Source organism: Eubalaena glacialis, chromosome 18 (genome assembly GCF_028564815.1).
Source record: "Eubalaena glacialis isolate mEubGla1 chromosome 18, mEubGla1.1.hap2.+ XY, whole genome shotgun sequence".
NCBI classification, from domain to species: domain Eukaryota; kingdom Metazoa; phylum Chordata; class Mammalia; order Artiodactyla; family Balaenidae; genus Eubalaena; species Eubalaena glacialis.
Genome location: NC_083733.1, coordinates 65,455,891 through 65,471,391, shown reverse-complemented (window position 1 = coordinate 65,471,391; position 15,501 = coordinate 65,455,891). Strand labels below are relative to the sequence as shown.

The 15,501-nt window shown below is 41.6% G+C and overlaps 1 pseudogene; it reads right to left on the bottom strand.

Annotated features, from left to right (window-relative positions):
• Positions 1-14,629, bottom strand: part of LOC133078712 (zinc finger protein 677-like) — a 38,478-nt pseudogene extending 23,849 nt beyond the window's left edge.
• Between the last annotated feature and the right edge of the window lie 872 nt (positions 14,630-15,501).

Sequence of the window (15,501 nt, the reverse complement as noted above, 5' to 3'; positions counted from 1 at the left end):
AATAGGCAGAGAAGGCCTGACACAGCCCCGTAAGATTCATGGAACCCCAGATACAGTGGAAGAGCAGCTATTTTGTCTATCCCTTGAGAAGTTCTCCCAAAACTATAAAATGCGGAGGAAACTAAATAGGTCCTGGGGTCAGAACTATAGGGGACTTAGCTCTGATATGTATTAACTGAAAACCAAGAGATGAAGGGGAAAGAGGACTTTCCATCCCTCTCAAACCAAGACATCAAAATGGTAGGAGGGGCCAGATAGTAGAGTGTTACAGGTCATGATAAAGCCTTTGCTTTGGCTTTGAATGAGCTGGAGTACCATAGCAGAGTGTGAGTTTACACTTTTATATATTTGAGTAACACAGTGATAAGGACGCTTGTGCAGGGTTAAATTTCCTTTGAGAACTCATACGAAATGGACTTTTATTTTCCCATGGTTCTTTCCCATTTCAGGAGAACTTCTCAAAGAATATTTAATGAAGAAGCTTGCTCTGTGCCCTCTGAGCTCTCATTTAAGTTCACATCTAAATACATTCTGACCAGGAATTCCCTGGCAGTCCAGTGGTTAGGACTCTGCGCTTTCACTGCCGAGGGCCTGGGTTCAACCCCTGGTCGGGGAACTAAGATCCCACAAGCAGCATGGTGAGGCCAAAAAAAATAATAACAGTAATACATCCTGACCTCTCTGTATTTTTCCCTATTTTCACTTCACTTTCCACAGATCAGGGCTCTTCCCCTTGTTCCATAGTGAAGATACTGTTCACCTCAAAAGAGATTTCAATTTAAAAAAAAAAAAACAGAACATGATAATGCTATACTCAGTGCTTTGTTCAGCTAAGAAGAAAGGATATTATAGATGGATCTAGAAAAGTGTTTCAAAAAGTAATCAACTGACTGCCTCCTGAATGTTTAGAGACGATTTTAAATGTGTAGATATCTAGCTCTCTTCCAAGAACTACAGAATCAAAAGCACAAGAGTGAAACCACAGAATGACATATTTTTAAAAATTTGCCATAAGGCTTTCTGACTGCTGATGTTCTGCAACCACCACTAATCAAGCATGAATGCAGAACTTCTGAAGAAACGAGAAGTTATAGAGTCATAAGCCGCATTATGAAGGCTTTTCATTCTGAATCCAAACAGCTTCAATCACTCTCTCAAGAACAGAGATTTGAAACTCTCACAAGCATGCTAGGGGCTCATAAAAGACTCAGAAGGGAAAATGCAAAGATATACAGTAGTTACCAACTTTCGGAGGGAAGTTATCCTCACCCAGGGAGAGCAGGTTCCTGTAGGTCTCCACCATCACGTCCCTGTACAAGGCCCTCTGAGCAGGGTCCAGGCATTCCCACTCCTCCTGAGAGAATGTGATGGCCACATCCTTGAATGTCAACAGTCCTTGAAAGGAAAGCACATTTCACCAAGTGGACAAGGAGACATTTCTGAGTTTGACACAAACTTACAGAAGCAGACGTATAAGGATTGACTTGGCTGGAGTGAATGTTCCGACTGATCCATGTAAGATAATTTTGAGCAAGTTACATTTCTCTTTTTGTAACCGAGGGGAAATGCATATAACATAAAGTTAGCCATTTGTAAAGTACCATTCAGTGGCATTTAGTACATTTATAATGTTGAACAAACATCACCTCTTTCTTGTTCAAAAATATTTCAATCATCCACAAAGGAAATCCTTTACCCACTTCAGCAGTTGCTTCTTTCTTCCCCATTTGCCTCAGTCCCTGGACGCCACTAATGCTTTGTCTCAATGGATGTACCTGTTTGGGATATTTCCATATAACTGGGATGGTATAAAATGTGACCTTTTGTCTGGTTTCTTTCACTGAATAATTTTTTTGGCTCAGCCATGCTATAGTTATGTATCAGTACTGCTTTCCTTTTCATGGCCAAGTAATATTCCACTGTATGAGTACACCACAGGTTATTCACTCATCCCTTGGTGGACATTTGGGTTATAATCACCTTTTGTCTATTACTAACACTGCCGCTGGAACTTTTTTTTTAATTAATTAATTATTTTTGGCTGTGTTGGGTCTTTGTTGCTGGGCACGGGCTTCCTTTAGTTGCGGCAAGCGGGGACTACTCTTCATTGCGGAGCACGGGCTCTAGGCACGCAGGCTTCAGTAGCTCAGGCTCGCAGGCTCTAGAGCACAGGCTCAGTAGTTGTGGCGCACAGGCTTAGTTGCTCCGCGGCATGTGGGATCTTCCCAGACCAGGGCTCGAACCCGTGTCCCCTGCACTGGCAGGCGGATTCTTAACCACTGCGCCACCAGGGAAGCCCCATGCTGCTGGAACGTTCATGCAGAAGTATGTGTTTGAATTATCTGTTCTCAATTCTTTTTGGTATTTATCTAGCAGTGGAATCACTAGGTCACATGGTTTTGTTTTCCACAATGGCTACAACACTTTACCGGCAACTTATCAGGATTCTAACTTCTCTACATCTTTACCAAAACTTGTTATTCTCTATTTTATTACAGTCATCATATCAGGTGTGAAATTATATCTCATGGTAGTTTTGATTTTGCATTTACTACTGACTAATTTCATTGAACATCTGTTTGCTTCTTGGTTACTTCTCTATCTTCTGTGAAGAAAGGTCTATTAAAGTCCTTTGCTTATTTTATAATTAGGTTCTTCGTATTTTGGTTCTTGACCTACAGGAGTTCTTCATATATTCTAGATAATAGACACCAGATATGTGATTTGGAAATACTTCCTCCCACTTGGTAGATTATGTTTTCAATTTTGTGACAGTGTCCTTCAGTGTACAAATATTATTAATTTTGGTGAAGCTCAGCTTATCTATTTTGTCTTTCTATCTTTTGCTTTCAGTGTCCTATCTAAAAAAAATCCACTGCCAGTACACATCATGAAGATTTATCCCTATGCTTTCACTTAAGGGTATTAGAGTTTTACCTGTTATGCTTAGCCTTTGATTCATTTTGAACTGACTGATTTATATGGTGAGAGGCACAGGTCCAATTTCATTCTCTTTCACATGGATATCCAGTTGTCCCAGTACAACTGGAGAGACTACTTTTTAAGAGACTACTTTTTTTCCTTGAATGTTTCTGGCACCGTGTGAAAAAGGAATAGGCTATAGATGGATGGGTTTATTTGTGGACTCTTAGTTTATCATTTTGATCTATATTACTCTTCTCAAGCTGGAACCACAGTTTTGTTTATCCATGGTTTGCAGTAAGGTTTGATGTTGGGAGTGTAAGTCCTCCAACTTTACTCTTTTTCTCACTTATTTTGGGTACTTGGGGTCCATACTAATTCAAAATGAATTTAAGGATCAGGTTCTCACTTGTACAGAAAAGGCTGCTGGGATTTTGACATGGATTGCTGTCAATCTTTATAACACTTTGGTGAGTACTGCCATCTTAACTACTCTAAGTCTTACAGTCAACAAAGGATATCTTGACATTTATTTAAATTTTCCTTCAATTCTTTAAGCAATACTTTTAGTTTTCATTGTACAAATCTTCCAGTTCCTTGGTTAAATTCTTACTCTTTTTGATGGTCTTGTAAATGGAATTGTTTCACTTACTTTCAATATGTTTATTGCTAGTGTACAGAAATACGACTGAATATTGGGTATTGATATTGTATTCTGTAACCTCAGTGAATTTGTTTATTATCACTAATGGTCTTTTTAAGGATTGTTCAGATGTTTTTAAGTATAAGAGCATGTTTTCTGTGAATATAGTTTGACTTCTTTTTTAATTTTGACATCTTTTCTTTCTTTTTTTGGGTCTAATTTATCTGGCTAGATATTCAGTACAATGTTGGCATATAGTGCCAAAATGCGTCCCCCCCACTTGCTTCTTCCTGATTATTTGGGAAAGCTTTCCATCTTTAACAATGAGTATGATGTTAACTGTGAGATTTTAATAAATATCCTTTTTAACACCAAAGATAATCCCTTCTATTCCTAGTTTTGAGTACACTCTGTTTTTGTTATATGGAGTGTTCTGTATATTTCTCTTAGGTCTACAGTGTTTGCTTGGTTTACAGTTTTGCTCAGTCCTTTATTTCCTTATTGAGCTCCTGTCTGGATATTAAAAGTAAAGTATTGAGGGACTTCCCTGGTGGTGCAGTGGTTAAGAATCCGCCTGCCAATGCAGAGGACATGGGTTCAATCCCTGGTCCGGGAAGATCCCACATGCCGTGGAGCAACTAAACCCATGCACCACAACTACTGAGCCTGCACTCTAGAGCCCGTGAGCCACAACTACTGAGCCTGCGCGCCACAACTACTGAAGCCCACCTGCCCTAGGGCCCGTGTGCTGCAACTACTGAGCCTGCAGGCTGCAACTACTGAAGCCCATGTGCCTAGAGCCCATGCTCCGCAGCAAGTGAAGCCACCACAATGAGAAGCCCGTACACCACAACGAAGAGTAGCCCCCGCTCGCCACAACTAGAGAAAGCCCGCGCGCAGCAACGAAGACCCAACACAGCCAAAACAAAAGTTTAAAAGGAGAGTATTTTGAGGTCTCCAACTATTATAGTTGAACTGTCTATCACTCCTCAAATTTTGCTTCAAAAGATGTGGGGCTTTGTACTTACGTATATATTGTTTACAGTTGTTTCATCTTCTCGATGAATTGACTCTTTTATGTATATAAATACATATACCTTACATGTATCTTATATATATGTATATACATATATATAATTATATATATATATATATAAAATATCCTTGAACTTCTCTGGTAACAATTTTATGACTTAAAGTTTATTTAATCTGACATTAGTGTAGCTAAGACTGGTAACTATTTCCACAATGTTTTTTCCTATCCTTTCACTTTCAACCCATTTGAGTATCTTAAAGTTAGCATTCTGTAGAAAGATACAGTAGAATCATTTTATAAAAATTCTTGCAATCATTGACTTTTAATGAAGAGTTTGATCTACTTACATTAAAAGTACCCAATAAACAAGGGAGGAATTACTTTTGCTGTTTAGCTATTTGCTTTCTGTATGTCCAATATTTTCTTGGTCTTGTAATTCCTCTCGTTTCCTTCTTTGTGTGTGTCTACATGCATAACATTTTGATTCCCTTCATATTCACATTTCTGTATATGTTAAAATTATTTTCTTAGTGGTTACCCTGCAGGTTATATATTATATATATATATATCCTGTCTCCCTTTATATTGTTATTGTCAAAAATTACTTCTTTATACATTTTGCATTCAATAACAGATTTATAATGATTGTTTACATATTTGCCTTTTAATTCAGGTTAAAAAATGAGTTATAAACCAAAAAATACAGTAATACTGCCTTTTATATACACCTATGTAGTTATATTACCACTGTTCTTTATTTGTTCCTGTGCCTTTGAGGTACTGCTAGTAGCCTTTAATTTTGGCCTCAAGAATTCCATTTAGTGTTTCATGTAGGATAAGTCTGTCAGTGTGAACTTCCTCAGCTTTCGTTTATCTAGGAGTCTCTAAATTTCATTATCAATTTTAAAGCATAGTTTGCCTGATAATGAATTTTTTTTAATCTTTCAAAATTTAAATATATCATCAGATTCCTTCCTGGCCTCCACAGTTTCTGAGAAAGAGGCTGTTAATTTTATTAAGCATCTTTGTACATGAGAAGTCATTTCTGTCTTGCTACTCTCTACATTCTTTTTTTTGTATTTTAACACTTGACTATGTGTCTTGCCCAAGCTCTCTATGAATTTATCATACTTGGAGTTCGTTGACTTTCTTGGATTTGCAGGTTCACATTTTTAATAAATTTGTGAGGTTTTTCAGCTCTTATTTCTTCAAATATTATTTCTGCCTTTTCCTGTTTCTCCTTTCCTTCTAGGACTCCTATTATGTGTATACTGGTATTCTTGGGAATGTCTCAAAAGTTTCTTAGTCTCTGTTCATGTTTCTTTTTACCACCTTTCTTCTATTCAGAGTGGATAATTCCAATTAACCTACGTTCAGGTTCACTGATTCTTTATTCTGATTGTCAATCTGCTGTTGAAATCCTCTAGTGAATTCTCAATTTCAGTTGTGGTACTTTTCAGCTCTAGAATTTCTAATTCTCTTTACTGATATTTTCTGTTTCTTGAAACAATTTTCTCCTACTTTCTTTTAGTTCTCTGTCCATGGTTTCCCTTAAGTCTCTGAGTACAATTAAGATAGTTGATTTAAAATCTTTATTTAGTAATTGTAGTATCTGTGCTTTCTTACGAACACCATTATTAACCCAGTAATCATGCTCAAGCTTCCCATTCTGGAGAAATTCTTAGAAATCTGTAGTAAAGTCGGCATGCTCAGAAGCAGCCACTGTGGCTTTTTTTAAAATAATAATAAATTTATTTACTTATTTGGCTGCGTCAGGTCTTAGCTGCAGCACATGGGCAATTGTTGCGGCACGCAGCCTCTCTAGTTGTGGCGGATGGGCTCTAGAGTGCACAGGCTCGGTAGCTGTGGCGCATGGGCTCTGTTGCCCCACGGCATATGGGATCTTAGTTCCCCGACCAGGGATCAAACCTGCGTCCCCTGCATTGGAAGGTGGATTCTTAACCACTGGACCACCAGGGAAGTCCCGGCCTTTTCTTGTCACAGTAAAAACTGTAAAGGACCCATTTATCTTCATTAAGAGAATGCTCCACTGAGGATACAAAAAAGAAAGTCATCTCTATGTCTGTTCATGAAAACAAGTCTAAGATACGTGGTATGTAGACATTTAAATTTGAAGAATAAAATACCGTAACAAAATATTTAGTAAAGAATATTTTCTAAAATCACATTTCCATATATAAATGTACTGTTGTAAGATTTGCACTGAGAACAAACAGTGGTTTCTGATGGAGACAGTAAGTGATGGTGTTAAGATGTGACAGGGAAGGGGATATTTTACTTCGTAGTCTCTAAACTGCATCGCTGTGTGAAGTTGAATTACAAAACTACATCTATGAAGTGTTTAAAACAAAAAAATATAACACTGAACAACAAGCAGTAGAATCATAATTTGGCTCCAGTCGATCTGATGACAGAAATTTGTGCTCCTATGTCTTGGCTAAATTATAACCATCTTTATCTAAAACACATGCTGGGACTTCCCTGGTGGTCCAGTGGGTAAGACTCCACGCTCCCAACACAGGGGGCCCAGGTTCAATCCCTGGTTGGGGAACTAGATCACGCATACATGCTGCAACCAAAGATCCCGCATGCTGCAACCAAAGATCCCGCATGCTGGAACGAAGATCCCACGTGCTGCAACGAAGACCTGGCACAGCCAAAGTAAATAAATAAATAAGTATTTTTAAATAAATAAATAAAACACATGCTGCATGAGAGTCCATACAAGAACAGGAGGGTCTCTGTAAGACGAACGTGCTGTGAATAATTTTTAAAACCCTTACTGTTAGATAACACCCTATTATTTATTTCTGTTTCTCAGCTTCCCATTCTACTTTACAGTACTGGTATTTTAGAGTGAAAAACACTGATTTACTCCTTTTATTTCAAAGGCACTTATAAAATCTGACAAAGCACGTTTCCCCATGTCAGTCTTCCTTCCCAGACCTCCTCAGGTATTATGTGCACAGTAGTACATCACTTACATATGTAGTCTCTTTCATCCTGGTTTACGTGGAGATGAAGGGGCATCCAGAAGGGTGCAGTAAACCATCCTCACTGCCCTACCTCACTGACACCACAGAGCCTACTCCCCATCTCCAATCCACGCCTCAGTATAAAACCTTTCACGGGATGACCACCTAAAAGGGGGCTCTTCCCAAGCTCCCCGTCACTGGGTCACAGTGAGATGGAATCTGCAGGGAGGTGAGAGGAGACTGAGGGGAGGCCCTGTGTGTGAGTAAATATTTTAGACAGGAAACTTCAGAGACCAAGAAGCTCAGCGCATCCAAAACGTGTCATTTTAGGAAGGAGAGAACAGTCCACAAAGAATATGACTTTCACCTGGGAAAGGGCCATTCCTTCTTTCTTTCCTCTTCCTCTGAGCTTCTTTCTCAGGTAGGATTATTCTGTGTGACAAAAATACGTTCTTAAATGCTTAGAATCAACATACCTCCCTCCCCTGCCACAAGTATACACACAGGGAGAACCTTAATATGGGGGAGAGAAGGACCACAGCAACAGGAGGGATGCAGACAAAATAACCTCCTATAAGGAGACCAGTCAGTGAGCCTGTCACCCACTTCCTCAGGAAGCCCTCCCTGCCGCTGCTGGAACGCCCCCTGCGCTGCAGCTGCGCCGTCCTTTGTCCACTTGGCCCTCACCAGAGGCAAGTGCCTCCTCCCAGCCCCTGGCTCCTCCCGAGGAAGCCAGCATCCAGTGACTGGCTGACGCAGGATAGGATGCTTGTCCCATCCGACAAGTGGCAGCAACTCCGAGGGGCCACCCCAGCTCCAGAGCTCCCTGCGGAAGCTACACTGAAGATTTTAGATTTCTGTCCTGAAGGCGATGGGAAACCCTAAGAGGGTTTAGTGCCAAGAGATGACACAATTAAACTTAAGATTTACCCTAAAACCTGTAATTATACTTGTTTCTTCAATTTAATTAGTGGCACAGTATCTATTCTTCCAGGGAACAATGTATCATCTTCAATTACTCCATCCTTTCCTCTTACCTACATCTAATAAATCATCAAATGACACAGACTCTACCTCCTCAGTAGGTTTCAAATTCATCCTTTCCTTTCATGTGATGCTTTCTCCCCCACGCCCATCCTCACGTGTCACTCAGATAATTTCAAAGATCTGCCAAGTGTCTCCCTTGCCTGTGGTTCCTTCTTCCTTCAATCCATAATCCATACACTTATGCGAGTTCACTATTTAAAGTGCAACACTGACCTATTAGTACCTTGTTTTAGCCTCTCAATGACCTCTTCGTGTCAACAGGGTCAAATCAAGCTCCTTAGGAGAGACTATGTCGTGATCCCCTGGTGACAGGACCCCTGCTTTGCCTGCATTTCTTTCACTCTCTGTGTCACACTCTGCATCCAAGCAACATTACAGGATGCTAATATTCTCTTCCTCATCCCGACAACACACTTACTTTCTTTATTTTGGAATGCTGCTTCTCCTTAATTAGCTGTTGAATTAATATAAACTATTTAAATCCAACTTGAATAATAAAAATAAACTAAGATGAAATGGCTGTAAGATTTGCCTCTCCTGATTCTTTCTTTTCCCCTAAATGGTCCCATTTAATCCCACCCAGAAAGAATTATTCGCCTCTGCAGTTTACACATGCTTCTATTATTTCATTTAACAACGTATGTTTTAAAATATTCACATATCTATTTTCCCTAAAAGAATGTAAGCTCTGTGTAAAAGGGAACATGTTTTCCACTCTGGTAGCTTGCATTCGGTTCCACATGCTGGCAACCATCTCCTGAGATCTCTTCTGAACATAATTTGAAAGCCCACCTTATAGTAACTGACTTACCCAGCTCCTCATCATTCAGTGGGGTCTACTTATAGGCCATTTGAAACAAGGCGTTTGAGTGGTAAGACAATATCCTTTTTTTTTTAAATTGTATTTTTTTATTTATTTGGCTGCGTCGGGTCTTAGTTGCGGCACGTGGGATCTTTTTAGTTGCGGCACGTGGGATCTTTTTAGTTGCGGGAGCTTTAGTTGCAGCATGTGGGATCTAGTTCCCTGACCAGGGATTGAACCCAGGCCCCCTGCATTGGCAGTGTGCAGTCTTAGCCACTGGACCACCAGGGAACTCCCGAGACGATATCCTTAATCATGTAACACTCGATGAAAACATAATTATTAAGAAAGAAATATCTGTCTGTGTTTCAATGTCTTATTGGAAATAGGTTGTCGACATTGAATGAGCAGAGGTATAACTGCAGCAGAAGTAAGCATACACCAGTTGGTAGATGTCATTGTGTTTACAGCAATATTACTTTCACAGTAATATCATTTTATTATGAACATCATTTTATTACTTTCCTATTGGATTACTAGTGCTGAAATTTGTCTGTATACCAGAAGGTACAAGGATGTGGCTCCCAACACGTCCACGGGTGCAACCTCGAGCACTGTTTACAAAGTGGGTTCTATGCCAGTTGGGACGGGAACCAGGTCACTAACTATGAGGATGTGGTACCTAAGGAGCTAGGGCAGTCCATATTGATGGGGTATTTTCTATCTTCAACAAGTAGCCTTCTTACCCCCTCAACGTAATCAGAGTAGGAACTGTTCTCCATTTGACTGCATTACCTGCCCACTCATACTCTCGTTGATACTGATTAGTGTGGACACACACAGCAACACATCCAACACTACAAGTTTCCACAAACACATGGTCTCATCTTTTCTTCATAACCTCTGCCTTCGGTAAAACAGACTGTGTATTTTTTTATGACAAACATCATAAACCAATAAATACTGTGGTTTTTTGCACTCAGTTACAGTGCTCCAGTGTTTATGTGAAGATTGTAATTAAGCAATTATTCAAAAAGTTGTCACAAGTCCTTTGGCTCGGTTCTGCTTTCTCATATAGGCATCCTACGTTGTCAAAGGTTCTTCCTAAAATTTGGCCCAAAGTCCAAAACAGAATATTCTACTGAAGAGATGAAGAACCAACTATCTGTTTTTATGATATTGATATCGAATGTTGCATTTATATCAATGTATTCTAAAGTCATATTAGCTTTTTTTTCTATTTTTTTGAAGTATAATTGATGTACAATACATGTTAGTTTCAAATATACTAAATAGTGATTTGACATCTGCATACACTATGAAACCAACACAAGTCTCAAAAAAAAAAAAAAAAGAAAAAAGAAAAAAGATTTACCCCACGATTCATAGATAGAGAAAGAAGCTGAGAGCCATGCCTCTTTCTCTGGTCTTATGCGCCTGCCTCTTTCTTAGTGGATTTCATTATTGTTGCAGGACTAGGACGTGTTTCAAATTCTGATGATAACTGGGCACACATCCAAACAACCTGCCAAATGTAAACACAAGACCAATGTTCAAAATCATCTCAGGGATCCCATTTGCTCAGACTCTGAAAACCTGGTCTGCTCTATCTTCTCCATGTTACAGGTGGCGCATGAGACTCAAAGAGGGGAAGTAATTTTACCAAGTTACCCTGAAGAAGTCTGAGTTGAGTGAGCAGAACTGAGTGTAAGTGGCAGACTGGGTAAGTTTAAATACAAAGAGTTTGTCCCAATTCCAGATTACCTTCCATATTCCTGAGCAAGAGAAGCTTCTCTTTCAGGGGTTTAATCAAACCCAAACATTTAATTCCTCTACTCCCAAAAAAATAGAATCAAAAATACAAAATTATACTGGACTTCCCTGGTGGTGCAGTGGTTAAGAATCCGCCTGCCTATGCAGGGGACACGGGTTCGAGCCCTGGTCTGGGAAGATCCCACATGCCTTGGAGCAACTAAGCCCGTGCACCACAACTACTGAGCCTGCACTCTAGAGCCCATGAGCCACAACTACTGAGCCTGCGTGCCACAACTACTGAAGCCCGCGCGCCTAGAGCCCGTGCTCTGCAATGAGAAGCCCGTGCACCACAACAAAGAGTAGCCCCAGCTCGCAACTAGAGAAAGCCCACGCACAGCAGCAAAGACCCAGTGCAGCCAAAAATAAATAAATAATAAATAAAATTTGAAAACAAAAACAAAAAAAACTCTTAAAAAAATACAAAATGATAAATAGTTATTACTCCAGGAAACCATGAAAGAGAGTCACCTGTAGAGATGAGCTCTGAGCAATCTCTTCATCATGAACACATGGGCTCTGTTGGAACAAAATTCCACATCAATCCAGCCCATCCTGGGACTTCCCTGGCGGTCCAGTAGTTAAGACTCCACGCTTCCACTGCAGGGGGTGCGGGCTCTATCCCTGGTCAGGGAACTAAGATCCCACACGCCGCGTGGCGTGGCCAAAAAATTAAAAACAAACAAAAACTCCAGCCCATCCTTCAACAACAGAAAGGACAGAGGGGATCAGAGGGGAACGTCTACTTAGCTGGAGCCTTCAGCTCAGAGCTCACTAATTTAGCAAATCACTTAAGGGAAGAAAGCAGCTACTGAATGTTAAACAACTAGTTAAACTAGGTTTTGAATGTTAAAAGATTATCAACATCCTTAACCACACACATAGTGAAATACTGTAAAGTTATTTACCAGACATCAAAAAATAGTTCCAAGTTAGGATAAAAAGCATATAAACCTCATAATCTAAACAATAAAATTCAGAGGGAAAACAATCTGGAAATTTTAAAAATATCCAGGGACTTCCCTGGTGGTCCAGTGGCTAAGACTCCGTGATCCCAATGCAGGGGGCCCGGGTTCAATCCCTGGTCAGCGAACTAGATCCCACACGCCGCAACTAAAGAGTTTGCACGCCACAACTAAAGATCCCATGTGCTGCAACTAAGACCAGATGCAGCCAAATAAATAAATATTAAAAAAAATATATCCAGTGGGTTCTGAGATTAAGTTAAAACAAGTGTGAGGATACATCAAATTTAGAAAAGGATGGCATGAGCCACAGTAGAAAGGGGGAGAGGAAAATAGTACTGTTAATAATAGCCATTTTAAAAAGCACCATGTGGTGACAGAAATTCTTCCCCCATTTTTTGAAAGCTAAGAGGAGGACCTGGAATTGACTGAGCAAGTCTCTGCCCCCTGGATCAACAGGGATTGTGAATGGAGTTACCATCTGATGCAATAATTGGGAGCAAATCTGGGGGGCCACCCCATCTCCAGAGCTCCCTGCTGAAGCGATATTGAACAGTTTGTCCCAAGGGTGATGGGAAACCATAAAAGGAATGGCAAGAGATGACACAATCAAACTTATGATTTACCCCTGATACAGAGACAGAGAAAGACAAGCTGAGAAAAAGGTATGCCTCCAACTCTGGGCCTATGCCCCTGCCTCTTTTTTTAAGTGTTTTTTCATAATTGTTGGTAGACTGGAACATGTTTAAAATTTCAGTTATAACCGGGCAAACTGGTCTCCTCTATCTTCTCCATGTCACAGGTGGGTACACTGAGGCTCGGAGGGGGAGTAATTTTACCAAGTTACCCTGAAGAAATCTGAGTTAGGTGAGCAGAACTGGGTAGAAGTGGCAGCCTGGATAGTTTAGGTAGAAAGGGTTTAAACATCCTAATTCCAGATTACCTTTCATATTCCTGAGCAAGAGAAGCTTCTCTTTCATGGGTTTAATCAAATTCAAACATTTAATTCCTCTTTTCCAGAAAACATTATAGTCAAAAAATACGAAATTACAAATAGTTATTCCTCCAGAAAAACATGAGAGAGGGTCACCCGTGGAGATGAGCCCTAACAATCTCTTCATCATGAACACATGGGTTCTGTAGGAACAAAGTTTCACATCAATCTGGAAAAGGCTGGAACCTGGGACCCTCGACTACAGTGCCTGCACCTGGACAAATGTGTCCTGAACACAGAATACAAAGAAACCATAGGGGACTAAAAGTAACTGCATACATGCACAGCTTGGGCAAACAGCTTATGAACAATAAGAAACAAAAAGGCCAAAACCCAGCTGCCACTTCTGAGGTGCTGAGAGCAAAAGCAGGGTCCTGCACGTGATCCCTGCACCCCGCACCACCAAGGGGGTGGGCAGACCACCCAAGCCACACCTCTGGCCCGACCCACCGATCTGCCCCTACCCTCACCCCCTGTAAGGGACCAGCTCGCACCGCACCCCCATCAGGGAGCGAGCAAGGGCACCTGTTCCTTGTTCCCGCTCACTTGTGCTGCAGCACGAATCCCAGTAAAGCTTTGCCTGAATTCCTCGTCCGGCCTGTTACCAATTTCTACTGATTAAAGAGTCCAAGAACCCAGGTCAGTAACAAATCCAGCCCATCAGTGAACATCTGCACAGAAAGGACAAAGGGGACTTGGGGGGACAATCTACTTAGTTGGACACTTAAACTCAGAGCTCACTAATTGAGCAGATCACTTAAGGGAAGAAAGAAGCTACTGAATATTAAACTAACTGGTTAAACTAGGTTTTGAGTGTTAACAGGTGATCAACACCCTTACCACATGCATATGAAGTTATTTACCACATATCAGAGAATAGTTCCAATACAGAATACAGCGGAAAGCATATAAACCTCATAATCTGAACAATGAAATTTAGAGTGAAAGTAATTTGGACATTTAAAACATACCCAATGGCTTCTGAGATTAAAGGTAAAACAAGTGGGAGGCTACATCTACTGTCATGACTCAATGAGCCATCAAAGAAAGGGGGTGATGGCAACAGGACTGAAGGAGTCGGGGTGGGGAGGGGAGCCGGGAGTCGCACAAAGGTTTGAGAAAGAGAGTCAGAGTAGGAAAACGTCGCTGCACGAGGTCAGTGTCTCTACGGACCGAAAGCATAAAGTTGGGGCCGGCACCTGCCTCAGAGCGATTTAAACCGGAACCGGACCCACACTCCCAGGACCGAACCGAGTCTTCTGCCGACGCCGCGAGAGGCGAAAGGGGCGGACTCAGAGCGAGAGCGACGACCGCGTTCAGGGGGTTTTAACTTACCGGGAGACCCCCGAAACCGAGGTGTGGAGAAGCGGGGCCTGAAGGTTGCATAGCGCCGTTAGTTTCGGACCAAAAACCCGAGACTCTCTCGCGAGAGCGCGCCCCTCGTTCCGGGTCTGCACCTCACTGCGCATGCGCAAGGCGGCGGGTCGGGGGCGGGGCCACTGAGGGGCGCGTCAAAGGACGTTCCGGTGGGTGGAAGCGGTGTTTGATGGCCGGGCGCAGCCTGCGGACGCCGGGTCTGGCCTTCGAAGCCGCCCCTGGGAGATTCTGGTCTGTTCCTCTTCCCTCCGGAGAGGCTCTGCTTCTCTACTTTGGATCCTTTGAACTGGTCTGGTGTCCTTTGGAGCCAGGCTAGGTACAGAAGCAGAGAGTTGAGAACGGTCGGCGAGCAAAGACGAGGGCCCTCTGAGCAGCGAGGCGCTGGGAGCTCTGCGGCCGGGGGAGGGGGCGGGGCTCGAGGTTGTGGGCGTGGCCTGACCCGGGAACTTCTGAGACCCCAGGCAGTTAACACGTTCGTATTAAGCGAAAGCCTGAGTTTTAGAGTAGGTGATGGAAACTGGACTGACAGGAAAGGCAAAGTTGTGCCCGTGCGGAATGTGCCATTTTGCACTCACTTCCCTGCAGAGCATAATTTTCACTTCTGTTCCCCATTCACTTGGAGGCATCAAAAATCACTGAGGAAAATTTTCAACCCCAAACCTGTCATTGTCTGAGGGACTGTTGGAGACCGTGAGCAAGTAACTGGCTACACAGTCAGGTGCTTGAGAACCAAGCCTTATTGAATAATTCAGCCGTATTTTTTTTCCTCCTTCTTCATGTTGTCTTTTTTTTTAAACATCTTTATTGGAGTATAATTGCTTTATAATGGTGTGTTTCAACCATATTTTATTTTTTACCCTTTGACTTTTATCTTGCTATAGGATGTGACGAATAAGACCCTTTCTTA